General features: G+C 41.9%; 1 protein-coding gene across 3 annotated transcripts in view; it reads left to right on the top strand.

The window, feature by feature from the left end:
- Positions 1-17497, top strand: part of adarb1b (adenosine deaminase RNA specific B1b) — a 190627-nt gene that overhangs the window by 20777 nt on the left and 152353 nt on the right. The gene's annotated exons all lie outside the window — the stretch shown is intronic.

Genomic DNA, 17497 nt, shown 5'->3' with positions numbered 1-17497 from the left:
TGTGTTCCAGGTCTTAACACTTTACCTGCCAATCACGAGTATAACCGTTGATGAAAAATACACCCGTTTACTGCCATCCACGAGTATAACCGTTTAAAAAAAAAATATATATATATATATATATTTTTTTTTTGTCTTTTTTTTTTTCAATTTATCCACACAGAACCAGAGATATCACGATCCAAAGATTTCTAGCTCCATTCACTCCTTGGTTAACTTATTACTTTAAAATCCTGTATCTCGGCTCCTGTGTAAAAAAAAATTAAACACTGGCACTGGGGGAAGTAAAATAAAAAAAAACCTCTGGCGGGGAATGTGTTAAAGGAGCTACACCATGAATTAAATTTTTTTTTTTGATATTTAATATCATATGGTGTATGTCCCTCAAACCTTTTTCAAAAGGTTTGAGCCTAAATCATCACTCAGATATACTCATCCCAAGTCAATTGTCTCTGGCTTATACAGCACTTTCAGCTGCAATACCAAAACGTCCTCTTGTGCAGGGGGGGGGCTACTGAGCAATTCTGTCTGTTAATAAAAAAAAACATTAAAATTTTTTTTTTGAAAAATAAAAAAAAAGAGGAAAAATTCTGCATAAAAAGAAGCATCTAAGACAAATACAAAATCGAAAAAAAAACACTTTGAACATTTTTGAACAATTCCACCAAGTGTTTGAGGTGCCTGTTTCACCCACTTCCGGGGGGCGGAGCCAAAATCCGAGCCCGAAGTATTTGTTCGTAGACCCCCACTTAGGGGGGTAGAAAAAGTTTCGGAGCGATTCGGGCACTTTTCATTTAACATTGGGTTTGCCATCATTAATGTTTATGACATCATAAACATTTCCATTCTGAGATCGCCTGTTCAGACACGCCCATTCTGGAAATCCATGAAATGAGAAGGAATGACTGAATTAAAAAAAAAACATTTTTTAGACACTGGGGACCCCAAAAAATACAAAAAACCAAGAAAAAAGTGATTTTCATGGTGTAGACCCTTTAATGGGTTAATAATGGCTCTGAATGAGGATTATTGCAGATCTTCCAGACGTATTCAGTATGTGTTCAAGTTCCGTAACCAGTTGCAGAGGTAAATTGTCCAAATGAGAATGGTAAAGTGAAGAGGTCAGGGGCCCACACTCTCTTTTAGTTCGGTCGTCGTCGTCTTTTATCTCCACGTGATGATCAGAGAACATGGAAGTGCCTGGGCTCCGTCAGTGTGCGGTTCAGTGGCTAGGGAGACATTGCACCCTGGCATTAACCCTTTAAGACCGGGAACGCATCTCTGTGTCATTCTTAAGATCTCTGGCTATTTCTACAAGCTCATACAAGCTCATAGCGCGGCACCGAGTGCCGCGCTATGAGCTTGTAGAGCTGCAATTTTTTTTTAATCGCGAAGATTTGTTTTTTTAACACAAATCTGGGGCTTCTGGGGGGGTCCCTGGAACAAAGTATTTTGAGATGGGGGTCCGCGGCCAAATACATATCATTTTGGGGGTCCTTGACATGAAAAAAGTTTGAGAACCACTCCAACCTCATACGTTTTTTCCAAAAACTGTTAGGATTTAGAAGACATTTGTAGAATCCCCCAGAAGCAAAGATTTGAGTTAAAAATGTTCGCTTTAAAAAAAATAATATATTTAGCAGATCTTCTGTACAATTTTTTTTTCTGTACAAAAATAGCAGATCTACAAGCTCATTGCGTGGCACTCAGTGCCGCGCTATGAGCTTGTATATCTGCTATTTTTGAATAGCCAAAGCAATCCAAAAATGACAGAGATGCGTTCCCGGATTGAATGGGATAAAGGCCCCTCCAGTTTACAGACTGTCAAGTTACAGCGAAACCGCTGGTTGGGCTTGACACGGATCCCATCTGACAGGGGCATGTGTGAGACCGAGCAGCGTTTCTCTATGGCCCAGGAGGGGAAGTGCCTCCTGGACGTTTCTTTAGCCAAGCGCCGAGTGCCAACACACAACCAGAGGCAATCAACTTAATGGCATGACGTTTGGACATTTACTGACTGAGGATGGCTGCTGATGGTGCAGTTGCTTGTTTGTCAAATTGGTCATGTTTATACGCTCTTGCAGGCTGTAAACTGTAGCCATATAGGTAGCGACGCAGGGCCGGATCTAGGCATGGGCAAGGGGGGGCAATGCCCCCCCAAATGCCCTGACTGCCCCCCCAAAAAAAAATCGTTTAAAAAATAAGATTTTTTTTTTTTTTTTTTTTTTTTAAGTTACATTTATTTCATGATATGAAATGTGAGCTTACCATGATCAAAATAATCCTTAATCATATTCCATCATGTATCATTGCACAATTCAAATAATCCTCTGCCCTGATTTTCCATGGGCAGTGTTGCCAGATATTGCGAGAGAAAGAAGCCTAGGAAAACAAGCCCAAAAGAACAATAGGAAGCAGTAATACACAAACAGCCGAAAAAACAGAAAAAAAAAATATTTTATAGGTCTAACTGTGCCAAAATGCATATTTTCCTATGCATATTTTCCTACGCATTTGGGGGGTTTGGGGCCCCCGAAAACCCCCCAAATGGTTTTGGGCCCCCCCAAATATTTTTTCGCCGCCGCGCTTTGCGCGGCGCCGAGGAAGCCGCCGCGCTTTGCGCGCCGCCGAGGAAGCCGCCCCCCCCAGCATTTATTAATGCCCCCCCAGTTAACAATTTCTGTATCCGGCCCTGTAGCCACGTATTTTCTATGGTGGAAAGAAAGGTGAGAATCATGAATTAGCAGTTAATTCCTTCTATCCATGTGCTTGTTGTATTTGATGCTATACGGTAGGCTTGGGCAGTGGTTCTCAACCTGTGGGTCGGGACCCGACATGATTTTGGGGAGGTCCCCAGATCACAGTGAAGTGACAATTTAAGGACTTTTAAGACATTTTTAATACCTAAATAAAAGGGGGAAAAGACCATTACTGAATCAAAAATATCTAACAAACTATACTATAAAAACTGATCAAACATTGGCCAAATCATCAAATACTATAAGAAGCAAAAATTGTGAACTTAGCAGATCTACAAGCTCACAATGCTCACAATGCCTTGCAACGTGAGGTGTGGTGAGCTTGTAGATCTGCTATTTTCACAACATTTATGTGTGGAACTGAGTCAAACAAAATGTAATGCCTCAACTCCTACATTCCAAGTGCTTGTCAGGGTGGGGGGTCCCAGTTCAAAATTATGATTATTTTAAGGGGTCCCCAGTTCAAATATGATTATTTTGGGGGGTCACGGCCTGAAAAGGTTGAGAACCACTGGGTTGGGGGACAGTGTTTCCCATTGCAGTTAAAGGGGTACTTCACTTTCGGGCCGGGGACACATTTAAAAAAAATATTAAAAATAAATGAAAAAAGTTATGGAAAATTCATGGCCCCCTCACGACACGCAGTGTCCTACTAATGTGTGAGGGGGCCATGAATTTTCCATAACTTTTTTCATTTATTTTTAATATTTTTTTTAAATGTGTCGCCGGCCCGGAAGTGAAGTACCCCTTTAATGTAATGGAGTGAAGTTGCAGGACTTGTTTTGTCTTTGGCTAATTATAATCCTGATCAACGTTGGTTGGTTTGCTTCAACGACATCTACCCACTGTTGAATGAATGTATGGAGTGATTCACAGTTTATTTGGCAGCAGAAAAGCCTTGCAAAAGTCAAATATATTCGGTTTGATCATGATGACAGACACGAGATGTTGATGGAGTACCGAAGCAAAGCCTATTCCCATCTCGTCCCATTACTGGCCTCATTTCATACCGCGCTCCTTTTTTCCTTTTAGATGTTTTGACGTTTGAAGGCCCCCCTAAAAACATTTTTTCTGTCTTTCTTTTCTCATAGAAGTTGAATACTATGTAGCCCTCCAGACAGAAGATTACACACTCTTTCTTGCAGGTTACATCAATGATGATTTGTACAAGTGTAACACCAGATGTTTGCTTGCCCTTGAACCCACCAGTGTATTTGTATGTTCCTGTTTAATGTTGGTTAATATGAATTGAATTATAAGGTATTCAATAGAGAAAGTCCTTGCTAGCAGATGTAGCCCTTTGCCATTCTGGCACAATTCGCCCCCCTAGGTGAGCGGGGTTCTGAAATTGAGGATCATTAGCTGTTTTCTGCACAGGCAGGGCACTTTTCTTCTTCTCAGCAAATGGCCAGAGTTGTTGCATCAGCCGTGTAAGAACTGCAAACTACACAGTAAACATCCTCTGTGTTAATTTGTCCATTTGTTACTCGGAGAGTGTGTGCGAAGGTAACCAAATAGACCTGTAGAGGTTAAACTAACGCTGGGTATCGTATTGTACTGTCTATGGCCCTGGCTATGACCTAGTAATTCAATGCTGACTATGTTCTGCAGAAATGGCAGGAGGGAGTGAAACACTTGAGCGCCCTGGCTGTGTGTGTGTGTGTGTGTGTGTGTGTGTGTGTGTGTGTGTGTGTGTGTGTGTGTGTGTGTGTGTGTGTGTGTGTGTGTGTGTGTGTGTGTGTGTGTGTGTGTGTGTGTGTGTGTGTGTGTGTGTGTGTGTGTGTGTGTGTGTGTGTGTGTGTGTGTGTGTGTGTGTGTCTCTGTCTGTGTGTCTGTCTGTGTATACATTGCCAACATGTTTAACTAGCTGTTGGGTTGCGTGCCGCAGAGTGACTGCATACACAAACTTTGATATTTCACTATCACTCAAATGGCAGAGTTTAGAGGACATTAAAGTACTCGTCAGTTATTGCTCTAGCCCTCTGTATGTGACCGTAGAGGAGATTAGGATTGTAACTATCAATTATTTTCTTAAACGTAAACTTTTTTCTAACAATTATTTTATTTGTATACATCCACAAATCAATGTGAAACAATTCAAATTGATTTAGAAGAATTGACTAAATCGATTAGTTTGATTAACAATTCAAACCCTAGTTTACAAACTACAGATCGTCATACAACGGTGTCGTGCATAAATAGCATAAATAGCAGATCTACAAGCTCACAATGACCTTGTAGATCTGCTATTTTGGTGATTGGTGAATTGAAAATCAATTATTGTAATCGATTAATTAGTTTGATTAAATGTTGCACCCCTAGAGAAGATCATTCTATTGTTCTAGCCCTTTGTATAGTTATGGTGGTACAGTATCAGTAACTGGTATCATGAGTGTTCATTAACCTGGCATGTGCTCAAGTCAAAATGATACAATTAATTGTTGGTGCTTTACAAGCTGTATCCCAAAGGTGACACAACGCCATGACAGAGATACCACCAAACACTTCTTCGAGTGCCTGTCCCCATATCAAAAGATGAGCAATTGAGCATATATACTCCCTATAGTTTCTCCTCCATCACTTGTTAGCTCCCTGTATGTCTGAGCTCAGCTGAGCTGGCGTAATCCTAAGACTCCTCTCTTGTTTCCTCAATGGAGCGTTCTAGCATTAATCTGGAGCTCATACCCAGCTCATCCTCTGGCCATATAGAGAGTCAGGACACAAAGACCTTTCAGCTGCATCTCATTCCATACTCACTGTTCACAGTTGGCGGATTAAATAAAAAACGAAATGCCAGCTTGAATGGCAGAGATCTCCTTTTTTGGGTTTCAACCACTTGAACTCTAGCAAAGTTATTCTGGGAGGAGCATAGAAAACAGCGATCCATTGTGAGCTTGTAGATCAGCTACTTTCTGCAAAAATATTTGGTGTAGAGGGGGGGAAAAAGAGCGGACCAAGTACAGAGCCGACCCTGATCAAGTAGTATTAGTTAAGTATAGAGGGTTTAAGTGGTTAAATGCAAGCTAATAAAACTGAATAGATGATTGATAAATGCAATGAAAACATAACGTACATTCATATGTTCAGTAAGAATGAGCTGTCGTGTTTAAATAAGGTCATTCAGTCCAGAATGTACTATAATGCCTGATTCCAGAAGGACAAAAAGAGGAGCTGATTGGTCCCAGGTGAATTAACGAGCGGTGTGTGGTATGCAGATGGCTGCTGTGCCGAGTGCAAAATGACCGAAAACTGCACCAGGCTTTCCATTTTTAGCAACCATAATGCCATCCTCCTTGTGTTGCTGGCTTCTTAACAAGCCTCGCAATTTGCGAGGCTTCGTTTCCACAAGGAGCTCCTCCCCCCCGCTCTCGTCATCCCCCCCCCTCTCTCTGTGGGGTACAAACAGAAGGCTTTGCAAGTAATGTGTGTTTTGTTTTGCAATTGAAATGTCCATAGCCTGCCAAATCCCATCCCGCAGAGATGCTGGAGACATACACACGCATGCATGTAACACACACACTCACACACACACACACACACACACACACACACACACACACACACACACACACACACACACACACACACACACACACACACACACACGCAGGTTTGCCTGCATAACTGTGGCTGTGTTTACAGCCTCGCAGGGACTATTGTGTGGATGGAGTCCATGCTTCTCTAGGAGTTATTATTTATTGATTTTGTTTTATTTGATTAAATGCTGTGCTTACTTGGTGAAATATACTCAAAACGTCATGAAGCTGACATTGCAGAGGGATTTTGTGAGATGCCTAACAGTGAAACTGTTTCACTGTGGTTTAGGCATCTCGGTGAAACTTTTCACACTATTTACCTGAATATCATAATATTCAGGTAAACATTTTTTTTAAATACCAAATACCTTGATTTTTATCACGTATTGTGACGATAATCTAATTTCAAAAGATTTCAAAAATAGTGAAAATAGCAGATCTACAAGCCCACAACATGTCGCTGTGTGACGCATTATAAGCTTGTAGATCTGTAGCTGTTTTTTGGTATTTTTGTAAATGTAAAAAATAAATAAAAAGTACAACATTATCACAATACAATATTATCATCACAATGTCGAATGTTTGGTATTTTTTCAAGTATAAAATAGGGCTTATGTGATTAAAAAAAAAAACACAACACTTATGTCATATCGATATCCTAAATCCCAGGCGATATCTAGTCTCATATCACTAAATTAAATTGACATAATATCGATACAGTATACTGCCCAGCCCTAAGTTTGCATTCTGTTCAGTAGATCCCATATGACAAATGTTGTTGGTAGAAGTCTCCCTACACACATCCAGCGGTGGCTGACCTGTTGGCGATACGCTGATAGCCACGCAGAGGCTCATTGGAAATGACAGTGTCCACATGGTTAGCGTGATGCTGTGTCAGGTTGGTTGAGGCACACTTCTCGGAATGCAGACCTGGGGGCCTCACTATGTGCACACGAGTTGCAAACCGCTTTCGATCTCCCTACAGCTGTTGAAATACAATCCTGCTGTCAAATAGCCCGGCTAGTGTCTGGATTACAATATGATTACCGGTTTTTACCCCGTATCAAATTGCAATGGCATGTAACGCAGATACAGAAAATGTCTTAACGCAGAGTTGCTAAGCAACTAGGCCTGCCATGACAAAACAATACAGTCAGTTACATATTCATTCAGGATTGCATTTTTTACATGTCGGTGGCTCTAGTGAATAGCTGCATTGTGTATTACTAACCATTGCTCTTCCACTTAGCTTCGGCCAGGAGGAAGGGGGAAATAGGCTGCGAGAAAGGGGGAAATAAATAATGAAATATACTGATAGAAAACCCACCACACACTTCAGAACATGGCACTGATTACAGTTGTCAAGACCCATTTGTCAGTGATACGTGGGGCCCATGTGGCTTTAAAGTGCTTGCTACCTCTTTGCTACAGCAATGGCAGTGCAAAAACAAATGCCTCTGTCAGTGTGCCAGATGTCAGGGAATCAGGACAATGGAGCACTGCCTGTGTTAAAGTTCTTAATTAATTCAGCTCTTTGTTTTGACGGGGGGGGGGGGGTTTGATGTGGCGATGTTGAGTCTCGGGGTCACTTTTGTGCTGTGGTTGAGTATGTGGATTAGTTTAACAGACATGCAAGTGAACAGCTACCATTATTGTATATACTATGGTCCATGCCTGGGTGAACTGGCATAAGCATTAACATATGGCTGAATTCAGAAGGTGAACTTTATTGTTGATAGTGTTGATTTATTAAAAAGATGAATATGAAGTGCAGACTTTGCTGCCTGTTTTGATATATTGTCCAGTAGCTCTCTGGATTTCAGAGAATTGGATTAGTCACAGCATGGGGGGGGGACGCCCCTAAACTTATACAAGATCACATTCAAGTTCAAGACTTCACCATTCTTTTTAATGGTACATATGGTTTGTGGCAAGGCAGAAAGTAACACATGTTCACACTTTAAGAAAATAGGCAGAAACATATGAGACATTAAATGGGGGAAAAAAGTGACCGTGAAAAGCACAAGGACTTGACTGATGACTTGTAACATTTGTATACTGGAAGCCAAGTGGCATGTCAAGCTTCTTCCAAACATTTCTTGAGTTTATTTTCTTGGTGGGTAAAAACGGTCATCTGTTTATAGCATAACATTTTGTTACTGTGGACTTGGTAAAACTAAATAGTAGCATTCAAAATCTTGCTCTACTGTCAGCAGTCGTGTAAAGTAACTAAGTACATTTACTCGAGTACTGTACTTACGTACACTTTTGAGGATTTTTTACTTTACTGGAGTGTTTCCCATTTTCAATACTTTTACTTCTACTCCACTACATCTCAGAGGCAAACATGGTACTTTTACTCCACTACAATTATTTGACAGGTTTAGTTACTTTGCAGATTTAGATTATTATCACAAAACATACATTAACCACTTCAGTATTATATATATTTCTGCCATTTGGAAATAGCCGATCTACAAGCTCACAATGCGTCGCACATTGTGAGCTTGCAGATCTGCTATTTTCAAAAGATTTTTTATACATTTTGAACTTGTGAAATGGGACATTCTGCAACAATGAGTACTTTTACTTTTGGTACTTTAAGTATATTTTAATGCCAATACTTTTGTACTTTTACTCAAGTAAATTTTGATTACCGGAACTTTTCCTTTGTAACAGAGTACTTTTTCCACCACTGACTGTGGGTTCTCTCCATTCCTTTCCTCGTTGAGTGAGTCTGGCACTGCCCCACACTGCTCAGGCTTGTTGGCGGACGTAATGCTCCACCACGCCTAGTCATGACATTTGGGGACATAGTAGAGGCTTGGCACCGGCCCATCCATCAAGAACCCTGAAAGCAAAGTTTAGGAGGGGGTTTGCTGTCTGCAGTGATGGAAAAAGTACTCAGATATTTTACTTAAAGTATCAATACTGCAATGTAGAAGTACTCTGTTACAAGTAAAAGTCTGGAATAAAAATGTCACTTGAGTAAAAGTACAAAAGTATTGGTATCAAAATGTACTTAAAGTACCAAAAGTACAAGTACTAAATGTTTGAAAATAGCAGATCTACGAGCTCACAACGCGCCGCGATGCGACGCGTTGTGAGCTTGTAGATCGGCTATTTTCAAATAGCCTAGGTATAAAATAAGGCTAAAGTGGTCAATGTATGTTTTATAATGTAATCATTTCTATCTGCAAATTAACAAGTAACTAAAGTTTTCAAATAATTGTAGTGGAGTAAAAGTACAATATTTGCCTCTAAAATGTAGTGGAGTAGAAGTAAAAGTACTGAAAATTGGAAATACTCCAGTAAAGTAGAAATACCTCAAAACTGTACTGAAGTACAGTACTTGAGTAAATGTACTTAGTTACTTTACACCACTGGCAGTGGCTGTCTGCATGAGGATGGCATTCTGAACTTCAAACAATTTTGTGCTTACAATTAGAGCTCGACGATGCCAGATGTTTTGGGTCTGATGCCCATTCCAGTTTTGGGAAGAATCCTAGCCCACTAATTACCGATGTTTTGACCGATACTCTGTCAAAAAGTGCTCAATTTCTAATACATTTGAAAAACATATAATATTAGCCACTTTCAACCTGGCATCACTATTTTTGGCATGTCATTATGGGAAAAGATATTCACAAAGTTTTAAAAAGTTTATCCAATTTAAAACAAGTCACAAATAGCAGTTCTACAAGCTTCCAACACATTTTGAGCTTGTAGATGGTAGATAGTTTTTGAATAGGGCTTAAATTGACTTATTCACAAACAGGGACACATCGGCTACAGGATAGCAGATGCCGAGAGGTCGTAAAAAAAAGTCAGATAATGGCTGATATATCGATCTGGTTCTTAACAATATTTCAGCATCTGCCTGAGCTCCACACGATTCGTTTTGTCATCCGTTTGTGCTTGCTAGATTTTCCGATTAACCAGCTGAGGCACCCTATAACGCAGAGGTTGGATTCTAACGTGGATGACACGTTCATGACATTCCATCCTGACTTTTGCCCCCTGGAAACCCGAGTCATCGGCCCTGCCGCGTGCGTCACTGCTTTAAAAGTTCAAGAAGGATGACTTCACACCCTTTGTGAAGGTCAAGCCCCCTTTCATCAACTCTGACCCGTTCCAGTTAGTCATCAGAGTTGTTGTGATAATTGTGACGGATAAGGGTGACACATCTGGTCGAGATGACATTTAGCCCATCTATATTGTGCCCATCAAACTAGAATTAAGCCACAAAATCCGTTAGATATTGCACAGAGATGGATGCAGGTATATATATATATATATATATATATATATATATATATATATATATATGCGCATGATGTATGCATAGTGATTTGTATTGAATTGGGAGATTCTTACCATACTCACACCAGCTGCAAGACATGTTATACAATACAAACTTTTACTAAGATTTCTATCCCGATATAGGGTATCCACTATTTGAAAGAAGTGGCACCTACACTTGCAAAACAGCTGCTGACTCACTTAGTGATCAAACTGATTCTGGACGTTAGCTGGCGTAGCTATCTAACCAAAGAATTTTAAATGGCAGTAACATTTCAGATAATAGAAGCAGTAGTTTTCTACAAAAAGTAAACCGGGATCTTTTCCCCCCACTCTGTTGGCGTATGCGTCAGATGGCAGATTTAGATCTGTCTCAGGCAGTTAACAGGCACATCTTTAACAGTGCTTTAAAAGTGTCTGCGCCGTAACCACAGTGATTACTCACCGGTCAAGGATGTCTCAGCTGGCACTGTGCATAATTGTTGCTAGCACTCTCACTGATCAACCACCTCACAGCATGGACAATATCGCAGACAAGCGTGCTTTATACTCTCATCTGCTGATACAGTAAGCATCACATTTTTTTTTTGGGGAAAAAAGTACAATTAAAAGATTTTAGGATAAATGGCATTTTTCAATATGTGTCAATGAAACCACACATAGAGGATCTTGTTAACTTAGTTGTGACGGCATGCCCCACCACAATAGACCGCAATTTGGATGAATAAAATAGCATTACGGCATCACCAGATCAGCTTAAAATTCGGTATCTACAAATTCCCGAAACCTGTGTCTGTCTGTGTGTCTCTATGTCTTTTCCAGGCATAATTTGCGCAGCGTCTGACCTTTTTGACTTCAAACTTGGTGTGTGTAGATGATCCGGGGGTGTGCAGTGACAAGTGGAATCGAATAACCGTGTATGTCTGTAGGTTTTGTGGAGGACGCACCGACTCTTATGTGTCTGTGAGGGGGGTACAGGCATTGGCTTCCCTGATTGGCCAACCCAACCTATTGGCGTAAGGGATTGGCCGAGCTCTGCGTCATATTTGTGCCGTTGCACCAATATAAGAGGTAGCGTGTACAGTGGGTCCGTCTGTCATCAACACGACGTCGGCAGTTTGGATCTGGGATCATATGGTAGTGGGTACCGCACTGGGTACTGTGACAACGGGTACAACGGGTACCATGCCAACAAGTACAACAATGTTCCATTGAACATTGTTGTACTTGTTGGCAGGGTACGAAAGAAGCAATATATTGCATAAACGGGTGGGGCATGCACTCCCAACTCGCATCGTTCCTTACTTGGATCATTCCCGAGTCGGCCGGTGCCCATTTATAGATCATATCTAACGTTATTAGTACTGTTGTAATGGGTGCTACACTGGGTACTCTAACAATGGGTACACACACAAGTACTCTTGACAACCGTTAACGGGTTATGCATATCCGGGTGGGGCATGCATTACCAACTTGCATCATTCCCCAACTTACATTTCCGACTTGCGTGGTCCCAGACAGTGTAGGCCTTTTGGCACTGGTCTAGTACTGTATATTACAATACCAATACATATTGTATCAAGTTCTGTACAATCAAGCATTCACAGTACATTGAGATCAGTGGGTTTAAGGGATGCAGCTGTTTAACCTGATTGAAAATGTTGTACCTGATTCGGCATTGCTCTGTTCATTCCAGTGAGGAATGCAGCTGTTTTTGTTTAACAAGCGCCTGGCCGGTGACTCGAGGGGAAGTGTTGTCTTCCATTTTCGCTACACACGCACTGTGGATCCGTGCTTATTTTCCCAGAATGCATGTACAATCCAAATGTTCCAATGGAACTCTTGAATTGCAGCCTTTTATATTCCACCTTAGTTTTGTTCACATCGTCTCCTTCAGGACTTTGAGGTACCTAGCCGCAAATGAAGCACGGCTGTAATGTAGTACATGAAAACCACAGAGGATCAAATATTTATCTCAGCTGTACTGGCTAAGGCCAGACACCTAAAACGTGCATACAGCTCAATGACTGTTATAATATTAATTTTCCTTCTGCTTGTTTGTAGTCTGCAGATGGCTAACAGTAGCGCAGACAATGGTGGCAACCTGTATGATTTATGAGGCCAGTGTTTGATGTCTTGTGTGGCAGAGATGAATGGGACTGGTGTTTAGTGAGCCAATGAGCTGCAACTGTGTGCATATATGAGTGTGTGCGTGTGCGTGCGTGTGTGCGTGTGTGTGTGTGTGTGTGTGTTTATGTGAGAGTGATTGGCTGCAGCTGCGTGTGTATGCATGTTCCTGCTCATGGCCGATCATGACCCTGTCAATGCAGCCATCATGGAAACTCCCATGTGATTGATTGCTTGGTGGCAGTTATTTGTTGTCCTCCATCACCGAGCAGGTCCTTCACTGATCGCCCCCCCCCCCACCGCCTGCTCTTATTTCTATGATGGCCAATAGGGGCTCAGCACCTCCAGTCCTGTAATTGGGCTAAAGTTCTCTGTCTCTCCGAGGCAACTTTGAGAAAGAATTGCTTCTTTCAAACATGTCATTTTTTGTTATTGCATTTCATGTTGACCTGAATGTGAAATGCATGGCGTCTTGTCGTACAGACACATTTTTTCGTTTGCAGTAGATGAATCATTATGCTCATTTGTTAATCCGACGTTGTCGCTAGCCAAAACATAAAGAATCTACAAGCCCACAACGTGCGGTGATACTTTTGGTGTGCAACACTATTGGATTCACTAACGGGGGGAGGGGTTTCTCCAGTGACACAGAGACACAATGCAGCAGTAATAAATGTGTGTAAAGTAGTAACGCGAAATGTTATCACAAAACCGAAAATTCACAATTCACAAGTGCGTGTTGAACCATGGATGGCGAACCATACGGTTCAATATTAAACTGAGAACTGTTGCACCTCTATTAACGGCACCAATTATGAACTTGACAGCATATCCCAAAACCCCCCAAATTACAAGAGTTTTAATGTCCACTCCACGCACATTGAACTCAGTCCTAACTGTCGGAGAGAGATTGACAATGAATGTGTATGAGAGATAGCAGAGCGAAGACAGTAAAGATGATGTACAACTGGTAATCACATGCCACGCTGGTCTTAATGTCTTGAGCACATCCAACTCAGTCCAAGCTGTCGTAACTCAGAGAAAGATGGACAGACGTATTAGGGCACGATGCCTCCTGGTGGAGATTTGTTATCATCGCCAGGCCGGAATGGCATGGGCGGGGGTAGGGATTATATTTTCACTCCTGTGAGTCTGTCTGTCTGTCTGTGAGCAGCTAATCTCTCAAGAACAGATTCTGCACTGCGTTGGAATCTGTCGTGAAGGCTCGTCATAACATGTACACACTGGGCTACAAGTGGGCGTGCCTTCAGATCAGGAAGCAGGCCGCGCTTTACCCAATCAAATGTAGTGGGCGGGATTCACATGTCCGTCGATCTTTCCCCCTCGAAACAAACCCAAACTAATTTAACAATAGCGTCCGCGGAGCAGACAAAACCACGGAAAGATATTCACATTTTAACTTACTCTTTCATCATAGAAACAAGTGGGCTTATAACCAAAACGATCCATGTTCTCTGGGAGAAGTGGTGTTAGTGTTCCGTGTAGAAATATTGTTAGTGGGAATGAAAACATAGTGGCACCCACCGGAAGGGAAAGCTGAAGACAGACCTAAACCCCGGTTTCCTTGTGCACTGGCGTTACGTTTTCTTCCGCCCAGAGCCAACAGACATAGAACAAACAGCAGAGGGCGCTGTTTTTCATTTTCAGTTGGCGATGGGTTCCCAGATTGGTGAGCAGCTGATGTTCGCCACTGGACCGATAGGCGTGCCGTATAACTTTGCATAGCCCAAGGAAGAACCTCCACCCCAAGTTGTTTAATTTGGGCTGATGCAATAACAAGCCACTTCATGTTTTGGCCTATAACTCTTGAACCATAAGTTGTGCAATAAAACAATGAGTAATTCCCTGGATGCCCTTGGATCATGATGCTACTTCCCATATACGTAGGCTAGGCCCATTTCTGCCTGACTAGTTTTCCACATTTTCAAATAAATACAAAAAACAGATTTCTGCTATTACTGTACTTTTTGTTACACATTCTCTCTGGAATCATGTGGTCAAGATGACAATGCCATGCCAGGTTGATGTACAGTACGTTAACCACATGAACCCTAGCAGCATCCCTATGCTGTGCATGTCATAATAGGCGAACATTTTGATAATACTTGATAATATTTAGCTGATTGTCTTATCAATGTCTGTTTTTGACCGTTGAGAGATTTGTGTCTAGCTTGGAAGTGTATAACAGATTTTTTCTTGTGTGTAGTCTCGATGTGATGCTGCAATCCCCCCCCCCCCCCTGTAATAGCTCCGAGAACCCCCTAGGGGTCCCGGACCCCCTGTAGAAGACCCATGTGGTAGAGGGCAAAAAGAAGGGGACCACAATTATAAACATCTGGGGCTCCCTGGTCTATGAGGTATATAGGGTGGTTACATGACAATAACATGCCGGGTTGGTCTATGTAAAATGTTCAAATATTTACAAGTTCAACACATATTCGTCATGTGACGCATTATACACAACACTACTTCCTGGACATGTATTATATTTGACGCATGATTTGTGTGTGATGCGTCATTTTTTTTTAACCCATTAAGACCTGAGGCCGATTCTACAAAATGTCTTTTTTTGTAGAATGTCTTTTAAAGACACGTTTAAAAAAAAAAACGTGTTACTATGTCAGTGGTTCTCAAACTTTCTCATGTCAAGGCCCCCCCCCAAAATATATATGTATTTGGACGCGGACCCCCCATCTCAAAATTTGTTGTTCCAGGGACCCCCCCCCCCCCCCCCCAGGAACAAAGATTCAAAAAAGAAGAATCAAAGATTTGCACACATTTTTACAATTTCTCAAAAATAGCAGATCCACAAGCTCGTAGCGCGGCACTCGGTGCCGCGCTACGAGCTTGTAGATCTGCTATTTTTGAATAGCCAAAAACTGTAAAATAATGTTGTTGTTGTCTTTAGCTCAAATCAAAAAAAGATGCGACACGGATGCGTTTCCGGGTTTTAATGGTTTAACACACGATATGAGAAAAGCCCCAGCCTTGCGTGAGTGTGTGTGTGTGTGTGTGTGTGTGTGTGTGTGTGTGTGTGTGTGTGTGTGTGTGTGTGTGTGTGTGTGTGTGTGTGTGTGTGTGTGTGTGTGTGTGTGTGTGTGTGTGTGTGTGTGTGTGTGTGTGTGTGTGTGTGTGTGTGTGTGTGTGTGTGTGTGTGTGTGTGTGTGTCCCTTCTATTTATCTGGCCTGCCAAGCTTCCCCATGCTCAGTCACCCCAGACTAATGCTGCATGAGAGATGGAGAGAACTGGGCAATGGCAGTGAATAGGCCCAACATGGCATATTTTGGCTGCATTATACTGTATTTTCCTCCTCTACACCACAGGGGAAAAGAAAACACGTTGATGTCCTAACATACATCATCATCTCTATTGGGTTTGACTTTGAATATAGTACGTTATAAAAAAACTACCATCTGATTATTATTTATATTTCCGAATTAGCTTCAGGAATGTCTCGGCTCTTGCGGCTGTACATAATATTTGTTGGAAAATGTATTTCAATTTACTATGATGGGTCTGCCACAGCATGGAACGGAATATATACAAAGGCCTTAACCCATTAAGACCTGGAACGCATCTGTGTCATTTCTTTGGCTATTCAAAAATAGCAGATCTACAAGCTCATAGCGCGGCACCGAGTGCCACGCTATGAGCTTGTAGATCTGCTTTTTTTTTTTAATCGTGAAAAAAAAACATGTTTTAGATTTTTTTCCATTTTTTTTTAGGATTTAGAAAACATTTTTAACACATCGGGTGCCAGAGGTTTATTCAAATATTATACGTTGAGTGCCGGCTATTCTTCCATCCACTTACGTTGATAGGTTTCGTGCTGTAGAAGCCCCGACGCGGAAGTGCATGTAAACAAAGCGTGCGTGCGAGACGGCGGAGGGTCCCGACTATAATGCCTGGAACAATAATATATTCTAACGCGATCCTCCATTGCAGAGTGATCGCCGATCGAAAACGCCTCGCTTCCACCACGTTAAAAAAGGAAATGGAGATATGAAGCTTTTAGTCAAGGAGATAACATTGGAATGGCCGACCGGAAGGATTTTTGACATGGTCCGGACCGTTTTTGGCACCCGATGTGTTAAGAATCGCCTCAGGTCTTAATGGGTTAATTTAGCACACTTTGGGGGGGAAAAAAATCTGCCTTTATTTTTGGCTCGTACAGAGCAAGGGAGAACAGACAGCTGATGTCCTAGGATCATCTCCGTCACAAGGTCATAGGACATACATAGCCCCATAGACTTAATGACCACATAAATCATGTTATTGCCAAATCCCAATTGCTGCAATTTATGCGCGCGGCTATTGTTGAGTGTGTTACAGAGGAATCTCACGCGTACGTGTGGAAAGCGGTCCTGCATCGCTCCGAGGCGTAATTTTTAAATACTGCACATTAATGGCTCCCGGGGGCTGAGGGTATACTGCACATTCTGCTAATTGATATTAATTGATTTAATTATCTGTGTGTTTGCACTGCACTCCAGGCACCCCCTCCCCCCCCCCTCCGTTGCTGAAATGTATTTCAGACTGAGTTGTTGTCACCGTGTCACTCATAACCCTGCAGTCCTGCAACATGCCCTTGATGGCTGCCAGGGGGAGGTGCATGACAACTGCATTGGTGCTTTTTTTCCCCCTTCTTCTTTTTCCCCCCCTCCCTGCTATAAAGGGGGCTGCCCGGTCCCTAACCTACTTTCTATTTTTTCTCATAGGTTGCAGTCCCACCCCCACCCACACCCCCACTA

This window comes from Gymnoscopelus braueri (assembly GCF_963280865.1).
Source record: "Gymnoscopelus braueri genome assembly, chromosome: 18".
Taxonomy (NCBI): Eukaryota; Metazoa; Chordata; class Actinopteri; order Myctophiformes; family Myctophidae; genus Gymnoscopelus; species Gymnoscopelus braueri.
This window is presented reverse-complemented; position numbering and strand designations above follow the sequence as displayed.